The sequence below is a fragment of the Lactuca serriola genome, chromosome 2 (assembly GCF_051521515.1).
Source record: "Lactuca serriola cultivar US96UC23 chromosome 2, Lser_US96UC23_V15, whole genome shotgun sequence".
NCBI classification, from domain to species: Eukaryota; Viridiplantae; Streptophyta; class Magnoliopsida; order Asterales; family Asteraceae; genus Lactuca; species Lactuca serriola.
In genome coordinates, this window is record NC_136409.1 from 163580879 (window position 1) to 163595480 (window position 14602).

Genomic DNA, 14602 nt, shown 5'->3' on the forward strand with positions numbered 1-14602 from the left:
GGTAAGAAAGAATGATTTTGGCTAAGGGCGCAAAAAAGAGAGAAATAACAAAAAACTGTTGTGATAATGGGGTGTAATTTTTAGTTAAGTTTATATAATTTTTTAAATTTTAGTTTAATGAAAAATAATTGGGTATTATTAATTTTTTTTTATTTATAAGTTTTTAGTTAAAATTTTTAATAATAATAAAGACTTTTTATATTAAATACTAATACTATTTGGTGAAATTTTGGAAGGTGGGTATTTGCTTAAAAGAAAGGAAGTAAAATGTTAAGTAGGATAATGATGTGGTTGAGATGATCTGAAATATTAGGATGCAACATCTTGGTCCAGTTTTATTGAATTATAAAGATTTGACGATGCATTACAATTGTAACTAAGAGACTATACGACTACAAGGTGAGGGAAATATGAGTATATGACAAAGCACTCTATGTCAATGCAGGATGTGATTCCATTCCATCCATGTTTCATATTGCATTATTAGATAACATAGAATTACAAGATTCCTTTTAAGAAAGGGGACTTGGTTATAGTGAAGTTGTAACCACATCACTTGAAAACTATGCCCAACAAGCTAGAAAAAAAAGGTATATTGGAGTTTTCCGATTCTAAAAAAATAGGGAGTTTACATACAGGTTGAAATTACGGATTGATGCTCAAATTCATGATGTTGTTCATGTTACATTGAAAAGGAAAAATTATGGGGAAGTCGTTGGAATTTCCTTTTCCATTACCATTAGATTTTATTTATTGTAGGCCAGTCACGTATATGGGATAAAGTAGAGGTAAATCAAGAGGGCCAATTTAAACATCAGTTATAATTATAGCATGGAAAGGAATGCGTCACATTTCTGTTTTGCTACCTGGGAAGATGTAGAATGCTTCTTAAAAATTTATTATGATTTCAACCTTTAGGACAAGGTTAACATGGATGGGGAATATTGATAAAAGTTAATAAATGACACATCAGACAAGGAAAATTCATTTGGAAGAGAGAATTTGTTAAAGTAACCAATTTACCAACTTGATATAGATGATAGTTACATTGTAACATAATCTATTGTAAAAAAATTGACTTTTAGAAATAAATAGTGAAAGACGAAAAGGGCAAAAGTACTTTGCATGCTAATTAATGTGATTCATTCTTCTTCTTCTCACGTACTTTGAGTCTTTCTCTTTCTCATCTATTCTATTTTCTAAATTGACAAACGATTCTTATCATACATGCTATATCATGCCTCCAACTTTTATGAAAGAAGAAGTTTAATTAGTGAAATAAATTATTAGGGATTTGAAAAAGTAATGATGGAGGTAGGTGAATTTGAAATCTAAAATCATGTTTCAGTTTTGGATATTGATTCATTTGTCTGTCAATAAAGTATGGGTGTGTAGCTCGTTCATTGAACATGTCACACTCTCAATCCGGAACGGCGGAAACATTGGGGGCGGAGGACTTTATGTACAGTATCACAACAATGCATAATACTAATCAAAGTACAACAACCATTGTATTACACGTTAATTGCCAAAAAAAGTGAACCTAATAATTTTATCTTATGTTGAAAAAAAAAAGAAAAAAAAAGTCAGCTGACTAACAGTCAACTTCCACTCAATTTGGAAGTCATTCAGGATCAACCACATAATTGTGATTCTGCAACAAATATATTCCCCCATTAAGTTAATAATATCTATTAATAACAATAATGATACTAATATATAATACCTGGGCACTAATCTCAACACTTCCATTTCTGAGGTTACGAACTGGATGATTTCCTCCATGATGACCAAATTTCATTTTATATGTCTTTCCACCTAAGGCCTGTCCAAGCAACTGATGTCCCATGCAATTTCCAAAAATAGGAACATTTCCCATAATAGCCTTAACTGTCTCAACAGCATAAGGTATAGCAGAAGGGTCACCTGGTCCATTGCTGAAAAGTACCCCCATCTGGTTTCATTTTAAGAGTCTCAGATGCTAGCCATGTTGAAGGAACAATCATGATTTTACACCCATACGATGCCAATCGCCTCAATATATTGTGCTTGATTCCAAAATCATATGCCACCACCTTCATTTAAACAGGAATTTAATAAATAAGTTAAAACTATTAAGAAGAAATGAAAGTAAGATGCTATAATCAACAATTCTGAACATGTACATCGATGCTTGGTTGCGTTTATAAAAGAAACTCACATGAAAAGTCGCGTCATGCCTTTTGTTGGAGTTAAAAATTAAAATCTCATTCCATATCGGTCTTACCAACCCATTCACAAGGCTTCTTACAAGTGACGGTAGAAATTAAATCCACACCTGCAGAAAATGTCGAAGAAATGGAATGCAATTCAGTGAAAAAACTGAATCGTACGTAAACATATATAATGAAGACATTTTGGTCTTTTTAAGATTCCCATATCATATAGAGTAGACAAGGCCATTACCAACGATATCCCATGTGTGTGACATCTCCAGATGTTCTTTTTAGCTATGTGGATACACAAAACAATGAAAACAAATAGAAGAAATAAAGCAGAATTATATATGCACATCAAAGTAATTTTTAGCTACATTCAAAGTTATAATCAACAGTTCATTTTTATCCCACATAAAAGTAATTTTATGTTTTTCTTGAATAAGATGGATGAAAACAATGTGATAAAAGATGTTGAAGCACAGATGTGCTAATAACATTTCGTAAATGTTATACATTAGAATGAATTCCCAAATACATAATAAATGATGACCTAATTTCTTAAACAAAATTAGAAAACTATTAACACGACTTTCACTTGGGCATTGTATCAAACAGTTGGTGTGTAAAGTGGAAGTAGAAAGAAACAGTAAATTACCAGCACTGCATCTCCAAGCACAAGACCATTATGCACACGATTTTGCAATTGAACTGATGAGGAGTCATACAGGTTGTCTAAACTCATTAAAACCCTACCTACAACAAATATGTAAGATGAGAAATGGGTTTGGGAAGAACAATGTGATAAAGGTCGCAATTCAACTAAAACTCTAGTATACCTGATTCAGTGGGTGGAGGTTTCACCATTAAGGTCGTTGGAAGCAGGAGAAAAAGAGAAGAAGAAAATGATTAATATTAAAGATCAGGGGAAAACGTAACTTGCTGAATTCATTTGAGAGAGTTTGAATTTTGATTTATATCCATACATTGGCACTCGTTGTACCTCTTATCGAACCTAAAAACCTACGAATTAACCTGAAGCCCTTTCAAAACCGGAATGGGCCGATTAGTGGTTTTCGAATGGCTTGGATGGAATCTCTATAGTATAAATATAGAGATTGTTAAGTACATTAGGAAAATGATTAATATTGAAGGTTTCACCATTAAGGTCGTTGGAAGCAAGAGAAAAAAAGAGGAAGAAAATTATTGATATTTAAGACTAGGGAAAAACGAAATATACCTGAATTCATTTGGAAGAATTAGAATTTTGATTTTGATTTTATGGAGAAGAATAAACATCGGAGAAGGATCAGAGGTAAAATGAAGGGAGAACTAAAAAGAATGTGAAGATGAAGCGAAGGATGGAGTTTATCGCAATCGTAATCATAACCTAATGATAAGAGTGCAGCGTTGGTATTTCACTTTAAACATTGGAGCGGGAAAAATAGATTGGAAGGGGCTTAGAGTATGCCACGTGAAAAAGAAAGCTCTTATTTATTAGGATAGGAGAGGATATATATATATATATATATATATATATATATATATATATATATATATATATATAATTTCTGCTTAGTTTAATAATATCATGTGTTTCAAAAAAGTTCAATATAAAAACATGTGAATACGATAATCTATATATTTTACAAAAATAACTATCAACAAAACATGGTATTTAGCAAATAATATGTACAAAAAATAATGGTTACTACTACATGACTAACAATAATGTCGTGAATATATCAATATATTGAATAAGTATTATTTCAATATTAGGAAGAAATTGTGACTTAAACATGACATTATCACATATAATGTACCTACTTAAGACCATTTTAATTAAGCATTATTTAAATATTAGGACTAAAGTGTAGCCTTAAACATGGCATTATAAAATATGATATAAATTTTCCTTTTTTGTTTGACCAAATGACCTATGATATAAAAAAAAAACAACTGAAGAACAAGAAAACCGTGATATAAAAAAAGAACCAAAAAACTGAAAACCGAACAACTGAAGATTTTACATAAGGAAATTGTGGCAAATAAAGCATCTTAACGTAGTATGCTTTATATGATTTTATGGCATCCTACATTATAATCTTTTTCACTACAAAAATATAAGCCTTTCACGACATTTGAGGCGCCCCTCGCTTTTAAATAATTAGGAGGGGAATGAAAGCCCCAAAAATTTGAAGTACCTCGCCTTCCTCTATATCGTCACTCTCTTTTCTAGATCTCAACACGCCGGCCATAATTCTCTCCCTTCATTCTCTCTACAAACTCTAAGTCAACCCTCGCCTTCCACTATATTTTTTTAGAACATTTAATATCGTGACATGCAAAAATGTGTGTCGTATTCCTTTATGATAAAGACTATAATGACATGCAATGCGTAGCGTGTTGTAAATACGTGCCGTAAGCTTGTCACACGCAAATGTGTGTCGCCCTCCTTTATGACTGGGGATTTAATGACACCTATTTTCATGTCATCCGTACCTCTTTATCATACACAATCCGTGTCATTAAAGTGGTTGTTTTCTAGTAACGATATATTGTTCCACATAATTATTGATGCATCAATACTACATGAAAATATCATATTTTCCTACTTTTGTTTAAACTTAAAAAATACCAACGTGCTTTAAATATCATATTTTCGTTTAAACTCAAAAAATACCATCATGAATTGCTTTATCTGCTTATTATAGCATTCTTCTTTATTGGCTTGTTATAGCATCCCACATGATTAATATAGATGTGTGAAAACCACTAGAAATTATTATTTTTTCTTAATTTTGTTAAACTAAAAGTTAGTAGTGTACTTTGTGTTTTCATTATTATAGAATCCTAAATGAATATAGATGTATCAAATCCATTTGAAAATATCATATTTCCGATTTTAGTAAAGTAAAAAAAATAGCAATGTACTTTTCTTTATTTGCTTCTTGTAGCATCTTACTTTAGTTGCTTGTTATAACATGCTACATGACTATAAATGTATCAAAGCCATCAAAGAAATATTATTTTTTTCTTCTTTTGGTTGAATATTTAAATTTGCAACAAACTTTGTTTTATTTGCTTATCATAGCATCCTACTTGTAGATTGTGAATTCACTCCAAGTTGTATTATGAATCCAGACACTTAAAAAGGTATTAATTAAGTTGTTCATTATTTACCTTTTTTTGGGTATATTTATCGTTCCTTTATTACATATTCTTTACATCTTACTGAACTAATGTAAACATGTGACTCTTTTAACTCAGGATATGACGGTTTACTTAATATGTGGAACACCAATACTAACAATAACACCAACACCAGTTTTCTTTTTCATCTTATAGTTTCATTGGTATCTTGCTTTGATCAATGTTTAAAAATTTAAACATTACAACGAAAAGGATTAAAAAAAAGGTGGCAATAGTAATCAACAACCCTATTTGCTTTGAACTTAGGTTTTCCTTGCAAAAAATAATAATAACAATAGTAATAAAAATAATTATTGGAATACGATTTGGTCGAAGGTACCATTTTTTTATAAAAAATATTAGCACATTCTGGAATTTCCATAGAACTTGTATCGTAGAAAGATTCATGTTTCCAAACAATCTTTCTGATTCTTGTAAAGACTTGATATGTCCACCCAAAGGATGTAAATTTGCAGCTTCAAAGTGTGAAGATTAGAAATTAGCAAAATTGAATACGGACTCCCCGAATAGAGGTTGTGAACAAACATACACAATGTATAGCCATAACAAGTTGAACCCATAAAGTAGTGGGAGAAGAAATAAAACATCAAACCCATGAAAATAAAAGCACGATTCAAAGAAAATAGGTTGCTCACCCGAAGACCCCCATGAACCTTCTGCGCCATCACCTTCTTCCAACTCAGCCAAATCATTTTATTTTCTTACAAATCATCCCCCAAAAAGAAAGAATCTCTTATAGATTCAAGGTTTTTAAGAACACCTTCCGGAGCCTTAAAAGAGAAATAAAATAAGTGGGAAGAGCACCAAAGGCTGATTTTAAGAATGTCAATCTACCACCCACTGAAAGAGATTTAACTTTCCAATTTGACAGCTTACAAGTAACTTTACAAATAACATCACTCCAAGCTTCCACCAAAGACGTATTTTCCCATAAGAAGACCTAAATATGTAAACAAGAACTTGCTAGCCACACGACCAATTGAAGCGATCATCTGATCTAACACTGATTGATTGACACCGATAACCATAATCTGACTTTTATAAAGTATTAATTTGAGATATGAGATCAGGTAAGAGCAATGAAGCATTCTAATGATGGTCACACCATTTTCTTTAGACTATTAGCCAAAGAAGATAACATCATCCGCATAAGACATGTGAGACAAAGGAAACCCGATCATCACTTCCCAGTTCCCACAAGAAGACCTATAAGCAATCCTCTGTTAGTAACTTTTTAGTAAGCAATATGTAAACTTTCCATGATGAGGATAAATCAAGAAGGGGCGAGGAGGTCTCCTTGGCGTAAACCACGATGAAACTGGAACTCATTCGTTGGGGTCACCATTAACTAAAACAGATCCCATAGACGAGGACAAATAGTCACGAATCCATATTCTCTATTTATCTCCAAAGCCGAAACCACAAAATATCATCAAGATAATCCGAACGAATCGAGTCATATGCTTTTTGAAAGTCAACCTTACAAACAAGTACTTTATATTTACAAGTCTTAAACCAAGAGAAAACTTCGTATAGAATCATCAGACCATCTAATATTTGCCTCCCTTTTATAAAAGTAGATTGTTCTTGATTCAAAACAGAACCAATCACTAGGCTGAGTCTATTAGCAAAAAAGTTTACCAACAATTTTGTATTGGCACCCAGTTAGACTAATAAGTCTAAAATTACCAACCAACTTCGCATCATGACCTTTGGAATCAAAGCAATAAGCAGAGGATTAAAAGCTTTGGAAAATGACTCGATCTAAAGAATTCTAAAACTTCCTGAACCACACCATCTCCTAATAAATATATAAACTTTTTGAAAAAAAAATCAAAAGTAAAATCATCAGAGCAGGAGCCTTAAAATAGTTTTGAAAGCCACCAATTCTGTGGTCGGTAGTGAGAGAGAGATATTCTAATTAATGTTTATAGTGAGTCCTATAACCGAGCTATGTGACTGAATGTACTCCCTACAACGCTTTATTGGACATTGTAATAACAATTATAGACACTTATCACCCGTTTCGATTGACCGGTTGAGATTGTAGCTAGCAACCACAGGTAGGGATGTCAACTCCATATAGATCTATACATATGTATCCCGCTCCGAAGATTAATAGTTATAATAGTGTGGGTATGCTAAGTGTTTAAACTCAGCTAATGAATATAGTCTCACTAAAAAGCCCTTAACTAAAAAAATATGTGAATAGCTTTCAGCCCAACTTAATTGTGGTTAAATCACTAGGCATAATGAATTTCATTGTATAAAGTCAATAAAAGTCGGGTGTGCTTGGTATGTATATAAAAGTGTAATGTACTCGCTTTTATAAAGAACATATGTATATGTATAAACTTTAAGTATTTAAATATAACAATATACATGAATAGTAATAACTTAAATCCTTAAAATACTATAAAGTTTTAAAAGATGCTTGTTATAATATACAATGTCACAAAAAAATCATATGTTTTTATACCATGCAAGATGTGATGTGTGGACTAGTTATTTTACGATAAAATAACCATGATACATATACGAAAAGTTTATGCTGGTTTATTTGTAAAAATATGGTAAATTGGTAAATAAGAATTTTTTTTTTAAAACTAGATTTATCGTATTTTCGCATAAAGGATAATATATTTGTATAAATTTAAATTATTGGGGGTTGTTTTGGTAATTTAATTAACCAAAATAAAATTGCTTTGGTTAAAATAAATAAAAGGAGGAACTAAAATGATTCAAATAGGATTAATTTTTGAAATTAGTTTTGCTAAAAATAACCAAGGGGGGGCTTTTTTTGAATAAATGGGTCCAATATTTGTGGGTTTCCGATGGATTTCAAATAAATGTTCTGATAAGGGTTCATTTTGTCATTTTTAATAGAATTTAAAAGGGATTAGCGCTTTTAAGAAAAGGAGTCTCATCGAGGGACTAATTGTGTTTAAAGGTCCAACTTAAAAAGTTAGGGCTTTTTATGCCCGTTTCCTTTTGTTGATCGAGCAAAGGGAAGAACAACTACAAGCAGACGAACGAAGAGAGGGAAGAAGAGGCACGAAGGCAGCGACCATACGCCCCCGATATTGGCTAGATTCGGGGAAAGAGAAGCTCGGAAACGGAAGGGAAGTGGTCTCGGTGTTGGTAATCGATTGAATGAGGGGGCTTCTCTGGTGTCTGGCCGAACCGAAGGAGGGGAAGAGACGAAAGCAGCGAAGCTCTCTCTTTCTCGTCTAGCTGTGAGGCGCAAATGAAGAACGAGGTCCGAAGGAGAGTCCGAGAGGGGATAGGTCAGCAGCGACGTCGTGGTTGGCCTCGGTAGGGATTGGCAGCAAGGGTCGTCGGAAGGAAAGGAAAGGTACGAGGTTAAGGGATCAAAGGGGGCTGTCGCCTCCCGTGTTTGCTCCGGGGAAACACCCACTTTGGTGGGTTTTGCTCGACGGAAGGAGAAGTGAAGGTTGTGAGGGGTGGGCTATTTGGGATCGGTGGTGATTGGTAGCCTTCCTTTTTTTTTTTTGAATTGGTATCCATAAACATGTTGATGAAATAGACAGGAAATTCGATCAAGGGTGTTTTATTCGCTTCTTTTTTTTGTGGTGTGTGTGGCTATTTGGGTTTTGGTGTTTGACACGGGAAAATGAAGAAGGAGGTTGCTGCTTGCCATCGGTATAAAAGAAGAACAAAAAGGGTAAGAATACTCTGATTATTATTTAGAGAAACTTGTAGTATTTCTTTTGGCTAGATGAACACTACTAAGTTGTACAATTTTTTGGTAAAGAGTATAAGTTTCATTTTGTTTTGGCTGTAAATTTCATATTCATGTATCCAAACAATCTTTCTGATTCTTGTGAAGACCTGATATATCCACGCAAAGGATCTAAATCTGCAGCTTTGAAGTGTGAAGATTTGAAATTAGTAAAGTTGAATAGGGTGTAATTTTTAGTTAAGTTTATATAATTTTTAAAATTTTAGTTTAATGAAAAATAGTTGGGTATTAGTAATCTTTTTTTTTTTATAATTTTTTAGTTAAAATTTTTAAAAATTTTAAAGATTTTTTATATTAAATACTAATACTATTTGGTGAAATTTTGGAAGGTGGGTATTTGCTTAAAAGAAAGGAAGTAAAATGTTAAGAAGGATAATGATGTGGTTGAGATGATCTGAAATATTAGGATGCAACATCTTGGTCCAGTTTGATTGAATTATAAATATTTGACGATGCATTGCAATTGTAACTAAGAGACTATACGACTACAAGGTGAGGGAAATATGAGTATATGACAAAGCACTCTATGTTAATGCAGGATGTGATTCCATTCCATCTATGTTTCATATTGCGTTATTAGGTAACATAGAATTACAAGATTCCAAAAAAAGTGTTGTTCCTTTTAAGAAAGGGGACTTGGTTATAGTGAAGTTGCAACCACATCACTTGAAAACTATGCCCAACAAGCTAGAAAAAAAAGGTATATTGGAGTTTTCTGATTCAAAAAAATACGCAGTTTACAAGACCATTATGTGCAATCAGTACGACATTTGTCACCACAGGCCACCCAGCCTAGCTGTTCCATGCAAATCTGGTGCAAGATTGTCAGTCCCATATAGCTCTATAGCCAAGTGTCATGTTCTCCCTCTAGGAGACTCTGGTTATAATTTCAGGACTTGGTTGGTAGTTAGATAAGTACTTGAAGTGTGTCTCACAAATGCTATATTGATGATTACATGTAGAATAATGAAAAGTTACCTTGTAATGAACAAACTATAAGTATGTTTCATAAACTATATTTAATATAGTTTACATATTTTTTTTCTATAATGTACTCTGAATATGTAAAGTAGTGCATAATGTCCATAAACTATACTCATTATAGTATATATGTTTGTTGTCTGTTTTGTAATCTGAACCTTGAAAGCAATGTGTAGGTTTCATAAACTATACCTACTATAGTTTATATGTTCATGTTTTTCTGTAATGAAAACCTTTGTCAAATTTGTAAAATCTGTAATATTGTAGTTTCCTTGAAATCCAATGTTTATATCCAAATGGTACTAAAATAGTTTGCATAATTTATATTTTTGTTTAACAAGTTTGAAAACCATTTTATACTTATATAAATATAGTATTTATTTAATTGTGATTAAATAGACATTCGAATAAGTAATTCTGCCTCAAGCCCAAAACCAAACAAGGAACAAAAAATGAAGTTAAATTACCAATTCTAAGTTTGTTGAATCCTAATCATATAATTTTAATATATATATATATATATATATATATATATATATATATATATATATATATAATTGTGATAACGGAAAAAAATTATAAACATTAAAAATATTTAGATATTAACACAATTTTTATTGTGTTACACCTGTATTCCCCCCCCCCCCTCCCTAAATAGTTAAAAATTATGAAAACGTAGGGGTATCAACTCACATTTTGTGAGTGTCTGAGTGAAGATATGGTGTAGTAGATTTAATTCTACAAGTTAGAATGTGACACCCAAGATTTTGAAAGCCAAGAAAGTAAAGGAAACCCTAAATTTTAGGAGGGACTCGGCGAGTCCAAGGAAGGACTCGGCGAGTCGGAGCGGGATCCGGGTCGAGGAGTAAGTGACCAACTCGGCTAGTCGGCCAAGTGGACTCGGCGAGTCTCACTACAAGAAAAAAGGCCTTTTACGACGCTCATTGTGCGTCGTAAACGGCTCAGACGACACGCAAATGCGTGTCAAGGAAGGCCCTGTCATAAAGAGAGACGACGCGCATTTACGACGCTCATTTACGACGCACAATTACGATGCGTGTTTACGTCACGCAATGCGTATCAAGAAAGGCCCTGTCATAAAGGAAGACGACACGCATTTGCGTGTCGTAACCTTACGACGCGCGTGTTAATGGCACGCAATGCGTATCAAAAAAGCCCCTGTCAAGAAAGACCATGTCATAAATGAAGATGACACACATTTTTGCATATCGTAATTTTAAATTTTTAAAAAAAAAATTTATTTATGGATTTACTTATTTTCATATTAAATTTGCATTTCATGTCACATAATGGAAAATAAAATACCATATACAAGTAATACAATGCATTGCACAAAAGTTAATGTTATACAAATAATCATTCCAATAGTAGACAAAATAATTAGATACAAGAAATATGAAAAACTTGAAATCCCTGAGATTAATAGTTCTAACAGAAACTTCATGTGAGATACATACAGTTGGACCAGTAAGCAAGGATGTTCCTGAATCCACAATAGTAGCACAAGAACACGTATACATCTTCTGCTACTGTTGAAGGTCGTCATGATAGCTGTTATGATTTAAGCATATATAACAAAAAACCAATAAGTGACTATGAGAATTTAGATAGCGACAAATCCAATTTAAATGGACGAATGAGAAACAATGGACTTTAAAAACTTACATGTAACAAAATGATCAAAGGCTTCATGGTATGAAAAGGATACATATACACACATGTTGGTATCGGCTCACGGAGCTCTAATTCCTCAACAGATATGACCGTGCTTGTATCCGTGTGAACCATTGAATCATCTCCATATATGCCTAACCACCTTCTTCTTCTCCTTGCATCCTTTCCCCATCCATGGATTGTATCTCTTATACTTTGTGGAATTAATGTTGCCTAGCTTGTAATTCGTACCCATCTGTGTACAATAATACACTGTTCATGTTACTATATCCCATATCATTGCGACATTGTCATATAAGTGTCTGTATATGTCAGAGTCTCCCACATCTTTTTGGATATTTTCATGAAAAAATCATACCTCGGTAACTAGGGCATAGAGTGGTGGGGTGATATAGCTGCATAAGAATTGGCCCACAAACCTGGATAATGGAAACAAGAGATAAGAATACTTAGAGGTTTAATTTTGTATGAAATTCATGTCAAAATTGAAAGGAACTTCATTCAAACCCTAAAAACAGGTGTATGTACGCGAGCATGTGGTTCTTGATGAAAAAATCATTATAATTGAATTTCCACTAGAATAACAAAAGTGCATAGTTGATGTATAAATATATAATGCCAACTTTTGAGATGAAAATATGTTAGGGGATTAAGTAGAAGAAATTACCCAGAACCAAAAGAAAGAAGCTAGCTCAAATGCTTTCTACATACGAATTGATCATGAGTTATGAAGTTGTTTTACTAGCCCTAAAAACAAACACTTGATGGAAATGAAGAATCAAATGGAAGGAAACTACACAAACCAGGAATTATTGTATGAATTCAGTAGGATAAGATTTGCAAAGCACCTGTAAGGTAAAAGTAAATAAATAAAATAAACCTTAAAGAGAATAAGTACTTAAAAGTATATTTGCTGTAAATAATAATCAATACCTCAATGGGAGTAAGCATCTTTTTTTCACTAATTTTATCATATTTCTGCTTAATTCTTGGTGCCAGCTTTTAACCCCTGCCATGGAAGGCTACAACAACATACACATATTTCATAACATAAGCTAAGATGATGATGTATATGACTATATTCCACAGATTTCAGATTTTTAGTCATTTCACCACAGATTCATAGATTTCATCACAAATAAGTCACAGATTAAATACATTCAACTGATTTAAGTATACAAATAAAATAAAAGAATGTAGAAGGATTGTAAGAAAAACATACCTCACTGCCTTTTGGTATTGTTTGCATAGCACGTAAAGTTGCCATTCTGCCTTCAAATACAAGAACTGAATTTGGAGAGCAGCTGTAAAATCAAATTCATTTGTTAGTTGATGTGAGTGAAGTTTTAAAGAAGAAAATACCATTTTTACCCCTAAAGTCACCTGTGATTTATAATGGAAATGAAGGGATATAGTCCAGTTCCAAATGGTATCAGCTCACTGTCACAAATTGTATGTGCATTGCATGCAAGCTGTGTGCGATTAAAATAATATGTATTGTGATGCTAAGTTTCAATGGTTTTTGTTGTTAAACTTGACACATTTTCATAAAGATATCTCGGAAGTTGAAGAGAAGCAGTTGGTGTTATACGCACCAACTGCTTCTCTTCAATAGTTATTGTTTATGTACCTTGCGAGATAAAAGCTCACGAATTGTGTTGGCTAAAGGTATCACCGAGTCCAAACTCATGCTTTCTAATCTGGAAATCAATAAATACCATAAAGAAGTCAACTTTCATATTGTTGACTTTTAGTTTTAGTCAAATTGAAAATTTCGAAACAGAATAAGGTTACCTTTCTGTGATTTGTCCAGAAGTTTCTTGCTTTTTAATGAATTCAAGAGCTTCCTCTAGTCTTCCTAGATTGAAATAGGATTTAACAATCAGGGTTGACCTCCATGAATTAGGGCTTGTGTGTGTGTCCACCTCAGCAGAATTAGGATTCTACTCACACATCTGAATAACATGTTCATATCTTCGTAACTGAAAAACAGACAAGAGTGTTGAATTGAATCATATAAGTTATCAAGAATTAAGTAGAGAAAATTATAAACTACTTTGTAACACAAACCATGATTAAGATATCTGCTTTCATTTGAAGTAATTGCTCTGAGAAATTGCTAATCTGCAGAGCTTCATCAATAACTCTCAATGCAGATTCTAATTCATCAGATGTTCTTCGTGGAAGTTCTGTATATTGCTTAATGCATTTTATTACTTTCATAAAGATAAACATTTAATAATTAAACCAATGTTTATAGGTGATGAGTAGTAATTGCTTACCTTAAAAATACAAGCTTGGAGTTTTATATCTTTTGGGTCCCCATCTCGATCAAACACATCAAAAGTGATCATAATTGGGACTTTTGCTGCCGACTGTAAAGGGATTCCACTATTGACCTGAATGCCCCTCACAAGCTTACTAGGAGCTGTTGGTAGATAACAATCATCTCCAGGTAACTGAATTTTTTCCAACCCTCTGTACCCATATCGTTTATAAAATTAATAACCAGTAAACTACTATATGCTAAAAACAGGAAAACATAACATTTAATCAATATATAAATGAAACAACTGAGATATACCTCTTGATGCCAGCTCTCCTTTCTTCTTTGGGGAGTGGATACAGAGCACCTGATATAGTGGTGACTTTTTCAAAGAAATAAAATTCTCTGTGAAATACTTCACGTGCCTCGGGGCTATAACCATCAATTATGTGGTCTCTAACAATGGGGAGTAGAGCTAGAAATTCTTGT

The 14602-nt window shown here is 32.9% G+C and overlaps 2 long non-coding RNA genes and 1 pseudogene across 2 annotated transcripts; all 3 read right to left on the bottom strand.

Annotated features, from left to right (window-relative positions):
- Positions 1–1624: 1624 nt before the first annotated feature.
- Positions 1625–2485, bottom strand: LOC145089732 (carbamoyl phosphate synthase small chain, chloroplastic-like; annotated as a pseudogene).
- A 196-nt stretch (positions 2486–2681) lies between these two features.
- LOC145090550 (uncharacterized) lies at positions 2682–3609 on the bottom strand. Its single transcript, XR_013701643.1, has 3 exons — positions 3436–3609; positions 3035–3293; positions 2682–2951 (listed from the first exon to the last, which is right to left on the bottom strand). It is a non-coding gene; the product is annotated as an uncharacterized LOC145090550 (long non-coding RNA).
- Positions 3610–13476: 9867 nt separating this feature from the next.
- LOC145090551 (uncharacterized) lies at positions 13477–14057 on the bottom strand. The gene is made up of 3 exons (XR_013701644.1): positions 13918–14057; positions 13642–13829; positions 13477–13547 (listed from the first exon to the last, which is right to left on the bottom strand). It is a non-coding gene; the product is annotated as an uncharacterized LOC145090551 (long non-coding RNA).
- Between the last annotated feature and the right edge of the window lie 545 nt (positions 14058–14602).